General features: G+C 45.8%; 1 long non-coding RNA gene and 1 pseudogene across 24 annotated transcripts in view; both read left to right on the forward strand.

Annotated features, from left to right (window-relative positions):
- The window catches only part of LOC132021478 (uncharacterized), a 113,584-nt gene that overhangs the window by 74,133 nt on the left and 26,878 nt on the right, over positions 1-12,573 (forward strand). For 22 of the 24 annotated variants that reach the window (XR_009405339.1, XR_009405340.1, XR_009405330.1 and 19 more), the window contains one exon: positions 860-999. This is a non-coding gene — a long non-coding RNA (uncharacterized LOC132021478). Of the gene's footprint in view, positions 1-859; positions 1,000-6,329; positions 6,409-12,573 lie in introns of all 24 variants that reach the window. The other 2 variants (XR_009405341.1, XR_009405344.1) reach the window with 1 other exon arrangement.
- LOC132022853 (U4 spliceosomal RNA) lies at positions 7,817-8,026 on the forward strand (annotated as a pseudogene).

Consider the following 12,573-nt stretch of genomic DNA (forward strand, 5'->3'; position numbering starts at 1 on the left):
GATCACAAGTAGGCAGAGAGGCAGGCAAAGAGAGAGAGAGGAGGAAGCAGGCTCTCCGCGGAGCAGAGAGCCCGATGTGGGGCTCGATCCCAGGACCCTGGGATCATGACCTGAGCTGAAGGCAGCGGCTTAACCCACTGAGCCACCCAGGCGCCCCCACCACTACCTTTTTAAAAGTAAATTCTATACCTAACGTGGGGCTTGAACTCATGACCTCGAGATCAAGAGTCACGTGCTTTAGGGGCACCTGGGTGGCTCAGTAGGTTGAGCGTCTGACTCTTGATTTTGGCCCAGGTCATGATTTCAGAGTTGCAAGATTGAGCCCTGCATCAGACTCCGTCCGTGCTGGGCATGGAGCCTGCTTAAGATTCTTTCTCTCCCTTTTCCTGTCCCCTCTAAAAAAGAAGAGTCGGTGCTCTATTGAGTCTGCTGGGTGCCCCTGTGACAGTGGCTTTTATAGGACTGTATCAGTGGTCTGAAAGGGGGCAATTTTGTCCCAATACCACTAGCAGGGGACATTTAGCAATGTTTGGAGCTATTTTTGGTTATCACAAATTGGTATGTGGGAGGGTTAGTGGGGTACTACTGGTATACAGTGGGTAGAGAGAGGCCAGGGCTACTGCTAAACATCCTTCAGTGTGCAGAACAGCTGCTCACAAGGAAGAGTTACCAGCCCAAAATGTTACTAGTGTTGAGGCTGAGAAACCATTGGCTACAGAGGCTAGACAGTTCCCAACATGACTGTCACCATGTAGCTCCTCCTTCTGTTAACAGTGCCAAGCACGTTTATGTCTTGTTCTCTTGTAGCTTGCAACTGTTCTAAGTGCTTTATCTTCATTAACTCATTTAATCCTTACAGGTCTGTGAGGCAGGTTCCACTATTATCATCTCATCTTGCAGATGGGGAAGCCGAGTCATGGAGCTGTAAAGTACCTAGTCCAAGGTTCCCATGGTGGCAGTCTAGGCTCAGTCTCCAGATACCCTCTGTACATGCTCATGGTAAGCACAGCAGGACCTCCCTGCCTTCTTTGCTACTTCTAGAACCTTGGGAGCACCGGGGATTGTACATAGCTATACAAGGAGGGAAAACAAGCAGGACTGGTCTTTACTCCCAGATTCTGACTCTCCCATTTCTGATGGCTTTTGTATTTTTTTCCTTCCCTCACCAAAGTGAGTACTGATTACAGAGATTATGGACAACCATGAAAATTAACTTAGTGGATTTGCATAAGAAATCCTACGTCCTTCCTACAGTGGTCTCCTAGGGCTCTTTCATTCTATAGGCTGAACTGCTTGGGTGGCAGATTCGCTTAAATATGAGAGCAGACCTGATCACACAGGAGGACAAGGAGGAGCTGGTGAGTCAAGCTTGGGACACCAGGGACATAGGACTACTCTGATTAGGCCCATAGTTTTGATGAAGGGGCTGCTCTTCCAAAGGAGGCCTCCAGTAGCCAAGATGGGAAGCTGTAAATGGGGGGAGGGTGGCGGAAGAAGTGGGAGGGGATCAGTTGGATCAAAGCCAGAGGAAATACTCATTGGTTCCTTAATTATAGGATGCCATAGGATTGGCTTTGCCTCTGGGTGTGGGGGCAGTAACCTGTGCTTTAAACAAACAGCCTTGTCACTCAACAATAATGAGCAGCAACAATAAGCATCTTCAATGGGACGAAATTGACAGGTGGCCCACAACATGCAGCCTCAAGCCTGGCCTGCAGCTGAGCTTGAATGCCACACCTGTGGAGCCAACCAGTCTGTGCTCAGGCAGCCCACAGGGTCACGGGCACAGAGGTGACATGGTCTTTCATGGGCCATTTGCCAAGAACCTGTAGGCACTGTGAGACCCTTACCCATGGTCTAGAGAATTGAAGAGACAAGATTAAGTTTGAAAAGTTAAACAGAAGCATAAGAAATACCACATATATCATGTGTAAGGCATGTAGATGTTCAGAGTCAAATGGGAATTCTGGACAGGGACTCCCTCCAGGCAGATGGTAGGGAAGGAGGTCTATATCACACCACCATGGTTCTTTTAAAAGTGGGAAACACAAAGAACAAAGAAGGAAGTAAGAAGTCATACTATTAATACTAGTCAGTGGTATGTGTTATTATTTTGATTACATGCCTAAAGATCTTTTATCTGTGCACATATGTGGATGTGTACACACATGTATTTTGTTACATAACTGGGTTTGTCTCATACATATGGTTCCGTGACTTGCTTTTTGTATTTAGCAATACATTGTAAACAGTTTTCTTTGACAATAAACACACTTCTTACGGCTCTGTAGATTTCACTGTATATCTACCATGATTTAACTAATCCCTTATTATTGCCCCTTGGGTTACTAACAGTAAGGCTTCTATAAAATTTGACTTTGTGTACATCCTTATTTTTATTCTTAGAATACAGTCTTGAAGTACAATTGGTAGATCAAAAAATATGCACACTTTCAATGGGTTCATTTTATATTGCCCAGTTGCCTTCCAGAGAGGACAGATCAACTTAGGCGCTTACCCCCAGTCTTATGAGAGCATCTCTTTGCCTGCAGCTTTCCCAATATTAGGGAATACTACTTTTTTTTTTTTTTAATATTTTATTTATTTATTTGACAGAGAGAGAAAGACAGCGAGAGGGAACACAAGGAGTGGGAGTGGGAAAGGGAGAAGCAGACTCCCCACTGAGCAGGGAGCCTGACACAGGGCTTGATCCTAGGACTTTAGGATCATGGCCTGAGCCGAAGGCAGAGGTTTAATGACTGAGCCAGCCAGGTGCCCCTACTTTTTTTTAATTGCAAATTTGATAAGTAAAAATAGTAATTTATTGTTGCTGCCTTATTTTGCTTTTCTTTTTAAAAAATTATTATTTTATTAGTGGGACTCTTTTTTTTTTTTTTAAAGATTTTATCTATTTATTTGACAGAGAGAAATTACAAGTACACTGAGAGGCAGGCAGAGAGAGAGAGAAGGAAGCAGGCTCCCTGCTGAGCAGAGAGCCCGATGTGGGACTCGATCCCAGGACCCTGAGATCATGACCTGAGCTGAAGGCAGCGGCTTAACCCACTGAGGCACCCAGGCGCCCCGGGACTCTTTTTTTTTTACAGGCCAATTAGTCATTGGTAATTCTCTCTTGAAGGATTGATTATGTGCTTTATTTAGTTTTCTATTGGTATATATTTTTTTCATTTCATTTGTGTGGTGTTTTATTATTATTCAGTGTGGCTTATTCTTTTTTTGTCTTTTTTTTTTTATTTAAAGATTTTATTTATTTATTTGACAGAGAGAGATCACAAGTAGGCAGAGAGGCAGGCAGAGAGAGAGAGAGAGGAGGAAGCAGGCTCCCTGCTGAGCAGAGAGCCCGATTCGGGACTCGATCCCAGGACCCTGAGATCATGACCTGAGCCGAAGGCAGCAGCTTAACCCACTGAGCCACCCAGGCGCCCCTGTCTTTTTGATTTAAAGGAGAACTTGATATATATTCAAGATATTAACTCTTAGCCTTTCTTATATAACAACCGTTTATCCTAGATTGTCATTTGCATATTTAAGAATTTATTAACCTAAAATGTCCATGCAGTCAAGGTGGTCTTTATAGATTTCCAAGCCATTGGACTGGAGGTGGCTGTGACTAGAAGTAGAGAGGCCCATGGCAGTCCTTGAGCTGGTAACAGGGTGGTAGGATGAGGCCTTCAGTTGGGGCCAGGCTGGTGAGGATCAAGCTGCACAGGTTCAGGGCAGAATGAGAGGTGGCTAAGAAATGGTAACCTTGGGAGGGGGGAATGAGGAGGGAGCAGGAAGAGTCTGGGGTGATTCAAAGGTACTCATCTGGATGGCAGAGTAAGCAGGTAGAGGATGAGCCAGACTCAGAAATACATGGAAACGTTGGGGTGGGGAGCAGGGGTGGAGATTGTTATAATCCATCTTGGGATTGTTGATGGAGGTTCCTGGTGGAGAGAACTCATTGGTATTTGGATCTCTAGGCAGAACCTATGCTTCTGTCTTTGTGTCAGGCTTAGAAAAAATTTTTTTTCTGCTGCAGAATTATATATTCATATGAATTCTCAATACTTAAATGGTTTCTTTTTAACAAGTTACATTTATAAGTAAAAAAGGAAAAAAATTACATTTAATTCTTAACCTATATGGAATTTGTAACATTTTGGTAAATTCTGAGAGTTGAGAGTTTAACTTCTTTTTCCTAGTCAGCAATGATTAAAATATCTATCCTTAGCCTCCTGATCTGAAATACTGACTACATCTTACAGTACATTTCCACACATACCTGGGTCTGCTTTAGGACTCTGGTCTGTTCCAGTGAATTGATCTGTTCATACACCAGTACCTTCTTTTTTTTTTTTTTTTTTAAAGATTTTATTTATTTATTTGACAGAGAGAAATTACAAGTACACTGAGAGGCAGGCAGAGAGAGAGAGAAGGAAGCAGGCTCCCTGCTGAGCAGAGAGCCCGATGTGGGACTCAATCCCAGGACCCTGAGATCATAACCTGAGCCGAAGGCAGCGGCTTAACCCACTGAGCCACCCAGGCGCCCACCAGTACCTTCTATTTTGATCACCTTTTCTTTAATATAGCTTAATAGATGCTAGTGTGAGGTATACATCATCACACTGTTTTTCTCAGAATTTTCTTTGTTCTTTTAAGATAGACTTAAAATCAGTGTGCTAAGTCCTCCTCCTTTGGACTACACAGTGGAGCTGGAAACATGGGTCATCCCAGTGGAGCCCTTTATATTCATAAGCAGCAAACATTCGGATTTGGAGTTGGATTTGATGGGGCTGGACTTTCTTCAGGATGCAGAAATCACCGGGCTCTTTAAGGAAGAAGCCCCTCCCTCCCATTGACCTCCATGTGGGACATTCCATAGTCTGACCCAAAGACAGCCCTATGGACCTTCAGAGCTCTTGTGTCTCTGCTGCTGTGGCTGCTGTATGCCTAGCCGTGTGCTCCCCGCTCTAGTCTCACCATCCTATACCGGGGTCTACCTGTCCATCTTGCGGGGGACCCTGCCTCCAGGCAGTGCCCTCTTCAATCCTGGTCTTCTCTAAGGGTTTCCTGTGGGTTAGCTCTGGGGATTTTTTATTAATCTGTTTTTAAATGTGTTATTCCAGAAAGAATTCTTCATAATCACCAGCATTGTAATGGCTTCTTCCTAATTTCTTCTGAGCATGCATGTTTTTACTTATTTCATGTTTGCTTGGCCCTCGCTTTCCTCCTTCCTTCTCTCCCTCCCTCACTCCCCTTTTCCTTCCTCCCTTCCCTCCCTCTTTCCCTCCCTCCCTCCCTCCTTCTTTCTTTTCTTTCCTTCCCTTCCCTTCCCTTCCCTTCCCTTCCCTTCCCTTTTCTTCCTTCCTCCCTTCCTTCCTTCCTTGTCTTCCATCCTTCCCTCGTTCCTCCCTTTCTTTTCCTTCCTTCCCTTCCTTTCTTACTGTCCCTCCTTCCTCTTTTCTTTCTCTCCCTCTCTCCCTCTTTCTTCCTTTCCTTTCCTGCTTTCTCTCTCTCTCTCTCTCTCTTTCTTTCTCTTTCCTTCCTTCCTTTCTTCTTTTTCTCTTTCTTTTTAAGTGACTATTTCCAGAATCCTTTTTACTGAGGAGGAATGAACATACAAGAAAGCTACACATCCTAAGCGTACATCTCAGCGAATATTTGTAATGTGTATACTCTATAACTACCACCATGATCAAAATATTTCTTGTAGAGTTAAGAAGCTGCGGTGGGAGATTAGATGGAGAGGGAAATCACGAGTGTGTCCCTAAGCTCCTATCTTTAAAAAAATATATTTTTTATTTTTAAAGATTTTATTTATTTATTTGAGAGTGAGAGAAAACAGGAGCAGGGGGAGAAACAGGCTCCCCCCTTAAGCAGGTAGCCTGATGTGGGGCTTGAACCCAGGACCCCAAGATCATGACCTGAGCTGAAGGCAGACACTTAAGGGACTGAGCCACCCAGGTGCCTCTCCTTTTTTTTTTTTTTTTAAGATTTATTTATTTATTTTAGAGAGCGTGCAGGAGAAGGGGGGAGGGGAAGAGGGAGAGAGAGAATCTCAAGAAGACTCCCCACTGAGCGGGAGCTCAAGCCCTTTGATTACAACCCTGACATCATAACCTGAATAGAAATCAAGAGTCAGATGCTTAACTGACTCAGCTATCCAAGTACCCCTCCGCATCTTTTCCTAGAACTGTCTTTAAAGGGTATTAAGAAGGGAACCACACTTCAAGTCAGGTCTATACAGTGGTGTAGAGAGCAGAATGGTAAGAAGTGGTGGGTTATGTTCTGGTCCTACTCTCACTAGCCATGGGACTTCTGTGCCTCAGTTTCAGCACCTGTAAAATCGGAGTAGATGATAGCTCCTACTTCACAAGATTGTCATGAAGATTACACGAGGCGGTACATGTAAGTGCACAAAAAATGTTAATTGTTGTTTTTGTTGTTATTAATAATGAGGAGGAGGAGGAGGTGGCAGTGATTCCTTTTTTTTTTTTTTTTTGGTGGCAGTGATTCTTAATGAAGGGTACACATCAGAATCACCTGGGGCACTTTTGCAAAATACACGTGCTCAACCTGGCTGGATCTATTGAGTCAGAATCTATATTTTAAACACCTCTCCAAGGTATTCTGTTGCTTATCTGTGATTAAGAAGCACTGGGCTGGAGGTGGCCTGACGGGAAGCAGAAAGACCAGTGGGTGGCTCCTGTGATTGTGAGGGCTGGAGGGGTCAGAGCTGGGCAGATTCATGGCAGAGTGGAGAGGTGGCCAAGATGTGGTGACCTTGGGTGGGGAGCAAGGAAGGAAGGGGAGGAGTCAGTGGTGACTCATAGGGTGCTGACCTGGATGATGGAGTGAGCAGGTGGAGGATGAGCCAGAAACCAGAATACAGGAAATAGGGGAGGGGGACGGAGGGCCAGAGAGTGTTACAGTTCTCCTTGGGATTGCCGTTGGAGGATCCTGGTAGAAATAACAAGTTAGTATTTGGGGCTCTAGGCCTGGGCTGATGGTATTTTTCAGGGAGTCATTGGGTTGAAGGAGATAGAGCCATGGACCTAGTCACAGAGCAAATGTTAAGAGCAGAAGATGTCCAAGTTCATAGGCATCCACCTCTGGGAAGGCCTGTGTCCATTCTTTCTTACTGCCTCCCTAGAAATAGAGAAGTGCTTGTTTCCTGTTTAATAACCCCCTTGCTGAGGACTTTTTGGGAATAAACTCTCACTTGAAGAAGAATAATAACTGTGGGTGACTTCCTCAGAGTTCTCAAAGTTTTCCACATGCCCTGATAGAGGAGCTTATCCTTATCTTCAGTACCCTCAGACCACACGTACGGCTAGGGCAGCGTCTTCTGACATCCCTTCATCCCACATGCTGTCACACATTCCCAGTCTACGGTGGATGGGTTCGAAGGCTCTGGCTTTCTTCAGGCCATTAATATCAACCAGTTACTCTTTGGTAAAAATTTAGGTCATTCCAGTACCTCTCCTAGAGACATATGCATTTAGAACTACAGGGGTAGGGGCACCTGGGTGGCTCAGTGGGTTAAGCCACTGCCTTCGGCTCAGGTCATGATCTCAGGGTCCTGGGATCAAGCCCCGCATTGGGCTCTCTGCTCAGCAGGGAGCCTGCTTCCTCCTCTCTCTCTGCCTGCCTCTCTGCCTGCTTGTGATCTCTCTCTGTCAAATAAATAAATAAAAGCTTAAAAAAAAAAAAAAGAACTACAGGGGTAAAAGAAATAATGGAAGTCGTCGGATTCCTGAGGGAAGGCAGTCCTGGAATGAATTAATCATTTGCTCATTCTAGAATACCCATGTCCAGCTTTGCGCAGTGGCAGTATCGTAGCCAATGAGGTTTATCCGAGGCGCGATTATTGCTAATAGAATACCCGTGTCCAGTAGACCTTGCTACACTGGTGGAAATGCTCTGTGCTATACAACATGATGGCCATGAGCCCTATGTGGCTATTGAGAGTTTGAAAAGTGGCCAGTATAACTGGGGAACTGAATTTTTCATTTTAATTAATTAAAAGTTAAATTTAAATTGACAAAAGAAAAGCAGGCCCTCTCACTGAGAGATAGGGGCACTAGGCTGGGCACCACCCCACTTGACTCTCCCACCCTCTAGTGTCCCCCAAAGGTAATTTTGAAAATAGGTCTTTGGAATCAAGTCAGGAACTCCCACTCCTCTAGCCTCAGCCCCTCAGTTTCCCTCCCCAGGAGTGCAGGTGTCCATAGCTATCCCCCACAGGCCTTTCTCAGCCCTGTGTTCGCCCCACTCCTTCTTACCATAGTAGATTGCCCATGCCTTTCCTTCTGCCCTTGCTGCCCCCTCCCTGTTCCCGCTCTGGCCACAGCAAGCCCTACTTCCCCCAAAAAGGCTTCCCTTACGCCTGTGCCTTCAGGTGAGGCCAGTTTTAGGACCTTGAACAGATTCCTTTGGACTTCTCATTGAGGTGGGGAGGTGGCAGGGCTGGGTCTGAGGAAGGTGTAGCTGCGGGATGGATGTGTGTTAGAGGACCGCATTTCAGACTTCCTTGACCACCACTCCCTGTGAGAAATCCATCTTGTGTCCCAACCACCACACACCTACATGCAGATATATAAAACTGAAGCAAAAGTTTTATAAAAATAACATCCTCGCTGTATGTGATGCACTTGGATATTTTCTGTTCTACTTATTTTTTTAAAGAAATTTGCTGGTTGTGACCCACTGAACTGATTTCATAACCTAGTAATGGGTCACAGCCCATGGGGTGAAAAATGCAGTGTGAGCTCATTGCTCAGAACAGCTGAAAACACAGGCCCCGTGGCATCATCTAGACCTCCCCCTCCGGGTTCCTGGCTGAGCTGCCCCACAATGGCACCGGCAATTGTGTGCCCCTGGTGGCAGTCTGCCTGGTGTGGCTCTGCGTCTCCTTTCAGGGGCCAGTTGGTCATACTGTCAAGTGGCCATGGTCACAGATGCCGTCGCGGTGCTGTGACAGGAGGCTGAAGTCTGTAAAGGGCTCCAGAAACCTGAAGGATGCCAGCTCAGTGTCAGTATCCCAGTACATTTCATCCTTCTTGCTGAAACTCCGTGTGGAGGTGAAGTTCCCAGGCTGAGTGGGGCCCCTCAAGGCCGCTCACCGGCAAGGCTCTAAATAACAAACAGAAGAAGGGCAAAACACAGAGCTCTGCGTGCAGCATCACAGTAATAGAAACGTCTCTTTGGACTTTAGCCCTGAACTGGAAGTTATTGAAAACAGGATCCGTGGCAATAACTACATCAAAATCTTTGCATCTCAACCCAGTGTTTTAGCTTTCTGAGGGTCTCAGATCTGGTAACGCTTAGCACACTGTTCTTTCTTCTTCTTTTTTTAAAAATTGTGTTTAGCTCACTGTTCTAACAAGAGTCGCTGTCTGATTTCCCAACCACTATGGAAGAAAAGAAACAACCTGGAAGGGTGGGGCTGGCAGGTTGTTTTTAGACACTGATGTGTAGATGACAGGAAAGTGAAGGCCATGGGGGAAGAACAGAGCAACAATAAGGAAACATAATCACATTATTGTCTAGTTCCATAGGGAATGCTCATAATGATGACCACTTCAGTGAGAAAACGATAGCTTTTTGTTTGTTTTTTAAAGATTTTACTTATTAAAGAGCATGAGCACAGGGCAGGCTTGGGAGGGAGAGGGAGAAGCCAACTCCTCGCTGAGCTCAGAGCCCATGGGGCCTGAAGCTGGGCCCTGAGATCATGACCTGAGCCAAAGTCAGACACTTAACTGACTGAGCCATGCAGGCACCCTGGAAAAGGATAGTTTTTTTTTTGTTTTGTTTTTTAAAGATTTTATTCATTCACTCAACAGAGAGAGAGATAGAGAGTGAGCACAAGCAGAGGGAGGGGGAGAGATAGGCTCCCTGCTTGAACAGGGAGCCTGATGCAACAGGGGACTCAATCCCAGGACCCTGGGATCATTACTTGAGCCGAAGGCAGATGCATAATTGACTGAGCCATATAGGTGCTGCAAAAAAGGATAGTTTTTAAGGCTTTAGGAAATTGTGGGCCAAATTTCAGCAAGATTTCCGTTTAAAGTGATTAAAGTACTATTTGGCAATTTAGTAGGCTTCATCTATTTATTTATTTATTTATTTGATTGAGAAAGCACAAGCAGGGGGAGTGGCAGGCAGGGGAAGAAGCAAGCTTCCCTCTGAGCTCGATCCCAGGATCCTCCACTCAGCTGAAGGCCGACTGAGCCACCCACGTGCCTGAAGCTCCCATTTTTAGAGAAGGTATTTTGTTGGAACCTCAGTGAATCTGGATAAATTTGATGCAGTTGAGCTGATTCTGATTCCTCATGGGTTTGAGGCATGCTGTGATCTCAGGTTCACAAGGCAGGTCCTCCACACCCAGCCTCACAGCCTAAAATCCTTCCATTTCTGTTGGATTCTGTTGTTCGTCAGAGTGAATTTGTGCATAAATACTTTCTCACCTGAAAGCTTGCTGTTAGTGGCTCCCTGATGCCCTAAAGATAGATGCAGAGAGGAGACTCTGAGATGGACACTCCCTGGGGATGGCAGGCCTGGGTGGGGTGATCTATGACCAGAAGGCAGGACAAAGCCACCAGGCTTTGGCCAGGAGTGAGTTTTTAGGGAGTAGCGGGGGGGAGGTGGCGAGGACCAATTTCCCCCTCTTCACCCTGCATTGGCCAGTCACTGGGGCAGGGCCCGATATCTGTTTCTCTGGTGGCCTGTCCCCTCAAGGCTCTCTTGTCCCCTCAAGATCTCTCCCAGATCTGCTTCTGTGAATCATCCCGGAGGACTGCAGGGGTGTTCCTATCAGTGAGCAAAAAGAGAAGCTAAGTATTTCTGAGACAAAGATGATTTATTCCACGCCTTCCACACCATCTGAGAAAGGGATGTTAAGTGGAAGGCAGTGGGACTGGAGATGTGTTACACCACCAGGAGGATTCTGTCTTAACAATAGATGATTATATAGTATGCATGCATAATACATTACACATCCTTGTGTTGATATTTGCAAATGCTGTTTGATTACAAAACGATGAAACATTTTTTCTAATGGGGGAGAATAATAATAATAAACTAAGATAACAATCTCAAAAGTCTTTGGAAAGATTTCAGAGGTTTGCCGAGCCATTCACTGATATGTCCCCAAGGCCAGAAGTAGAGTAGGGTTTGGTTAAGTGGTGGTTCTAAGAAACTATGTAATAAAATTCTTTATTTTTTTCAGTAGAAGTATAATGTGAGGGGTAGAGAAAAAGCACCCAATTCTTACTAGTTTGGAAATTAGATTCTGATGATGAAGTAAAAATGATTTTTATAGGGAGAAGGGTGAGCAGCAGCAAAAGAAGACAGATGAGCTTAGATTTTTAATGAACCTACTGGTTTTTCACGTGTATGTCATACCTTGTGTGTATCCAGAAGTACCAAAGTCCAGAATTAGCGGTGATTGTAGAGGAAGCGTGTCCAGCACAAAGGTTGCTTGTCTCCTTCCTTATTGACGTCTGTATGAGTAGGGGGATGAACAAGGCAAAAACAGGCCCTCTGTTAGGGAGAGGCACAGAGTGTTAATGTAAGAGAGAAAAATTGCCCTATTTCCATTTGTTTCGAGTTCTGTCTCCTTTGAGAATAGTCCTCAAATGGCCGGAGGTGGAGGTGGGGTGGAGGGACCACAGGAAGGGAAATTAAGTACCCAGTAGTAGAGATGTTAGTGGACCTCCCTCAACCCCAGCCTGGGGCAAGGTCCACCTGTCCTCAAGAAATCGCAGGCAATTGGGGCGCCTGGGTGGCTCAGTGGGTTAAGCTGCTGCCTTCGGCTCAGGTCATGATCTCAGGGTCCTGGGATCGAGTCCCACGTCGGGCTCTCTGCTCAGCAGGGAACCTGCTTCCCTTCCTCTCTCTCTGCCTGCCTCTCTGTCTACTTGTGATCTCTCTCTATCAAATAAATAAATAAAATCTTTAAAAAAAAAAAAAGATTAAAAAAAAATAATAAAATTAAAAAAAAAAAAAAAGAAATCGCAGGCAAGTGATTTGTGCCACGAATAGGGATGAGTTCAGGGCAGTGCAGGGTGTGGCCCCTCAGGGGAGGCTCCTGGGGGAGGCAGGCAGAGGCTTCCTTCCCTGGAAACCAGCTCCTGAAACCGTGACTTGGCTCTAAAGCATTTTTAAGCATCTGAAGGCTGCTGTCTTTGTCAGTCTAGTGCTCTCTCTCTGGCTATTTGTTCTGGGGGTGGCTGTGCAAGAAATGCACCCCGAACGAGTGCTAGGACTGGCCAGGCTGGCCTGGCAGGTTCAAGGGTGCAGGGCCCGCCCCACAACTGGGGCCCACGACACCATTCCTGAGTGTCAGGGCCCAAACACTAAAGTTCCCTGTGTGTGTCTCGTCTGTGCCTGGCCCTGTGCTGGGCGTTGTCTGGTGGTGTCCTGACACATCATATCCTGGGAGATGGGTGGTGTCAGGCCATCCCCATTTTACAGCTAAATAAACAGGGTGGGACCTTAAGTGTCTTATAAAGGGCAGAGCCTGGACTTGGAACCAAGGTTTCCAAGGCCAAAATTGGGGGGTGGGGGGGA

Source organism: Mustela nigripes, chromosome 7 (assembly GCF_022355385.1).
Source record: "Mustela nigripes isolate SB6536 chromosome 7, MUSNIG.SB6536, whole genome shotgun sequence".
In the NCBI taxonomy this organism is placed as follows: Eukaryota; Metazoa; Chordata; class Mammalia; order Carnivora; family Mustelidae; genus Mustela; species Mustela nigripes.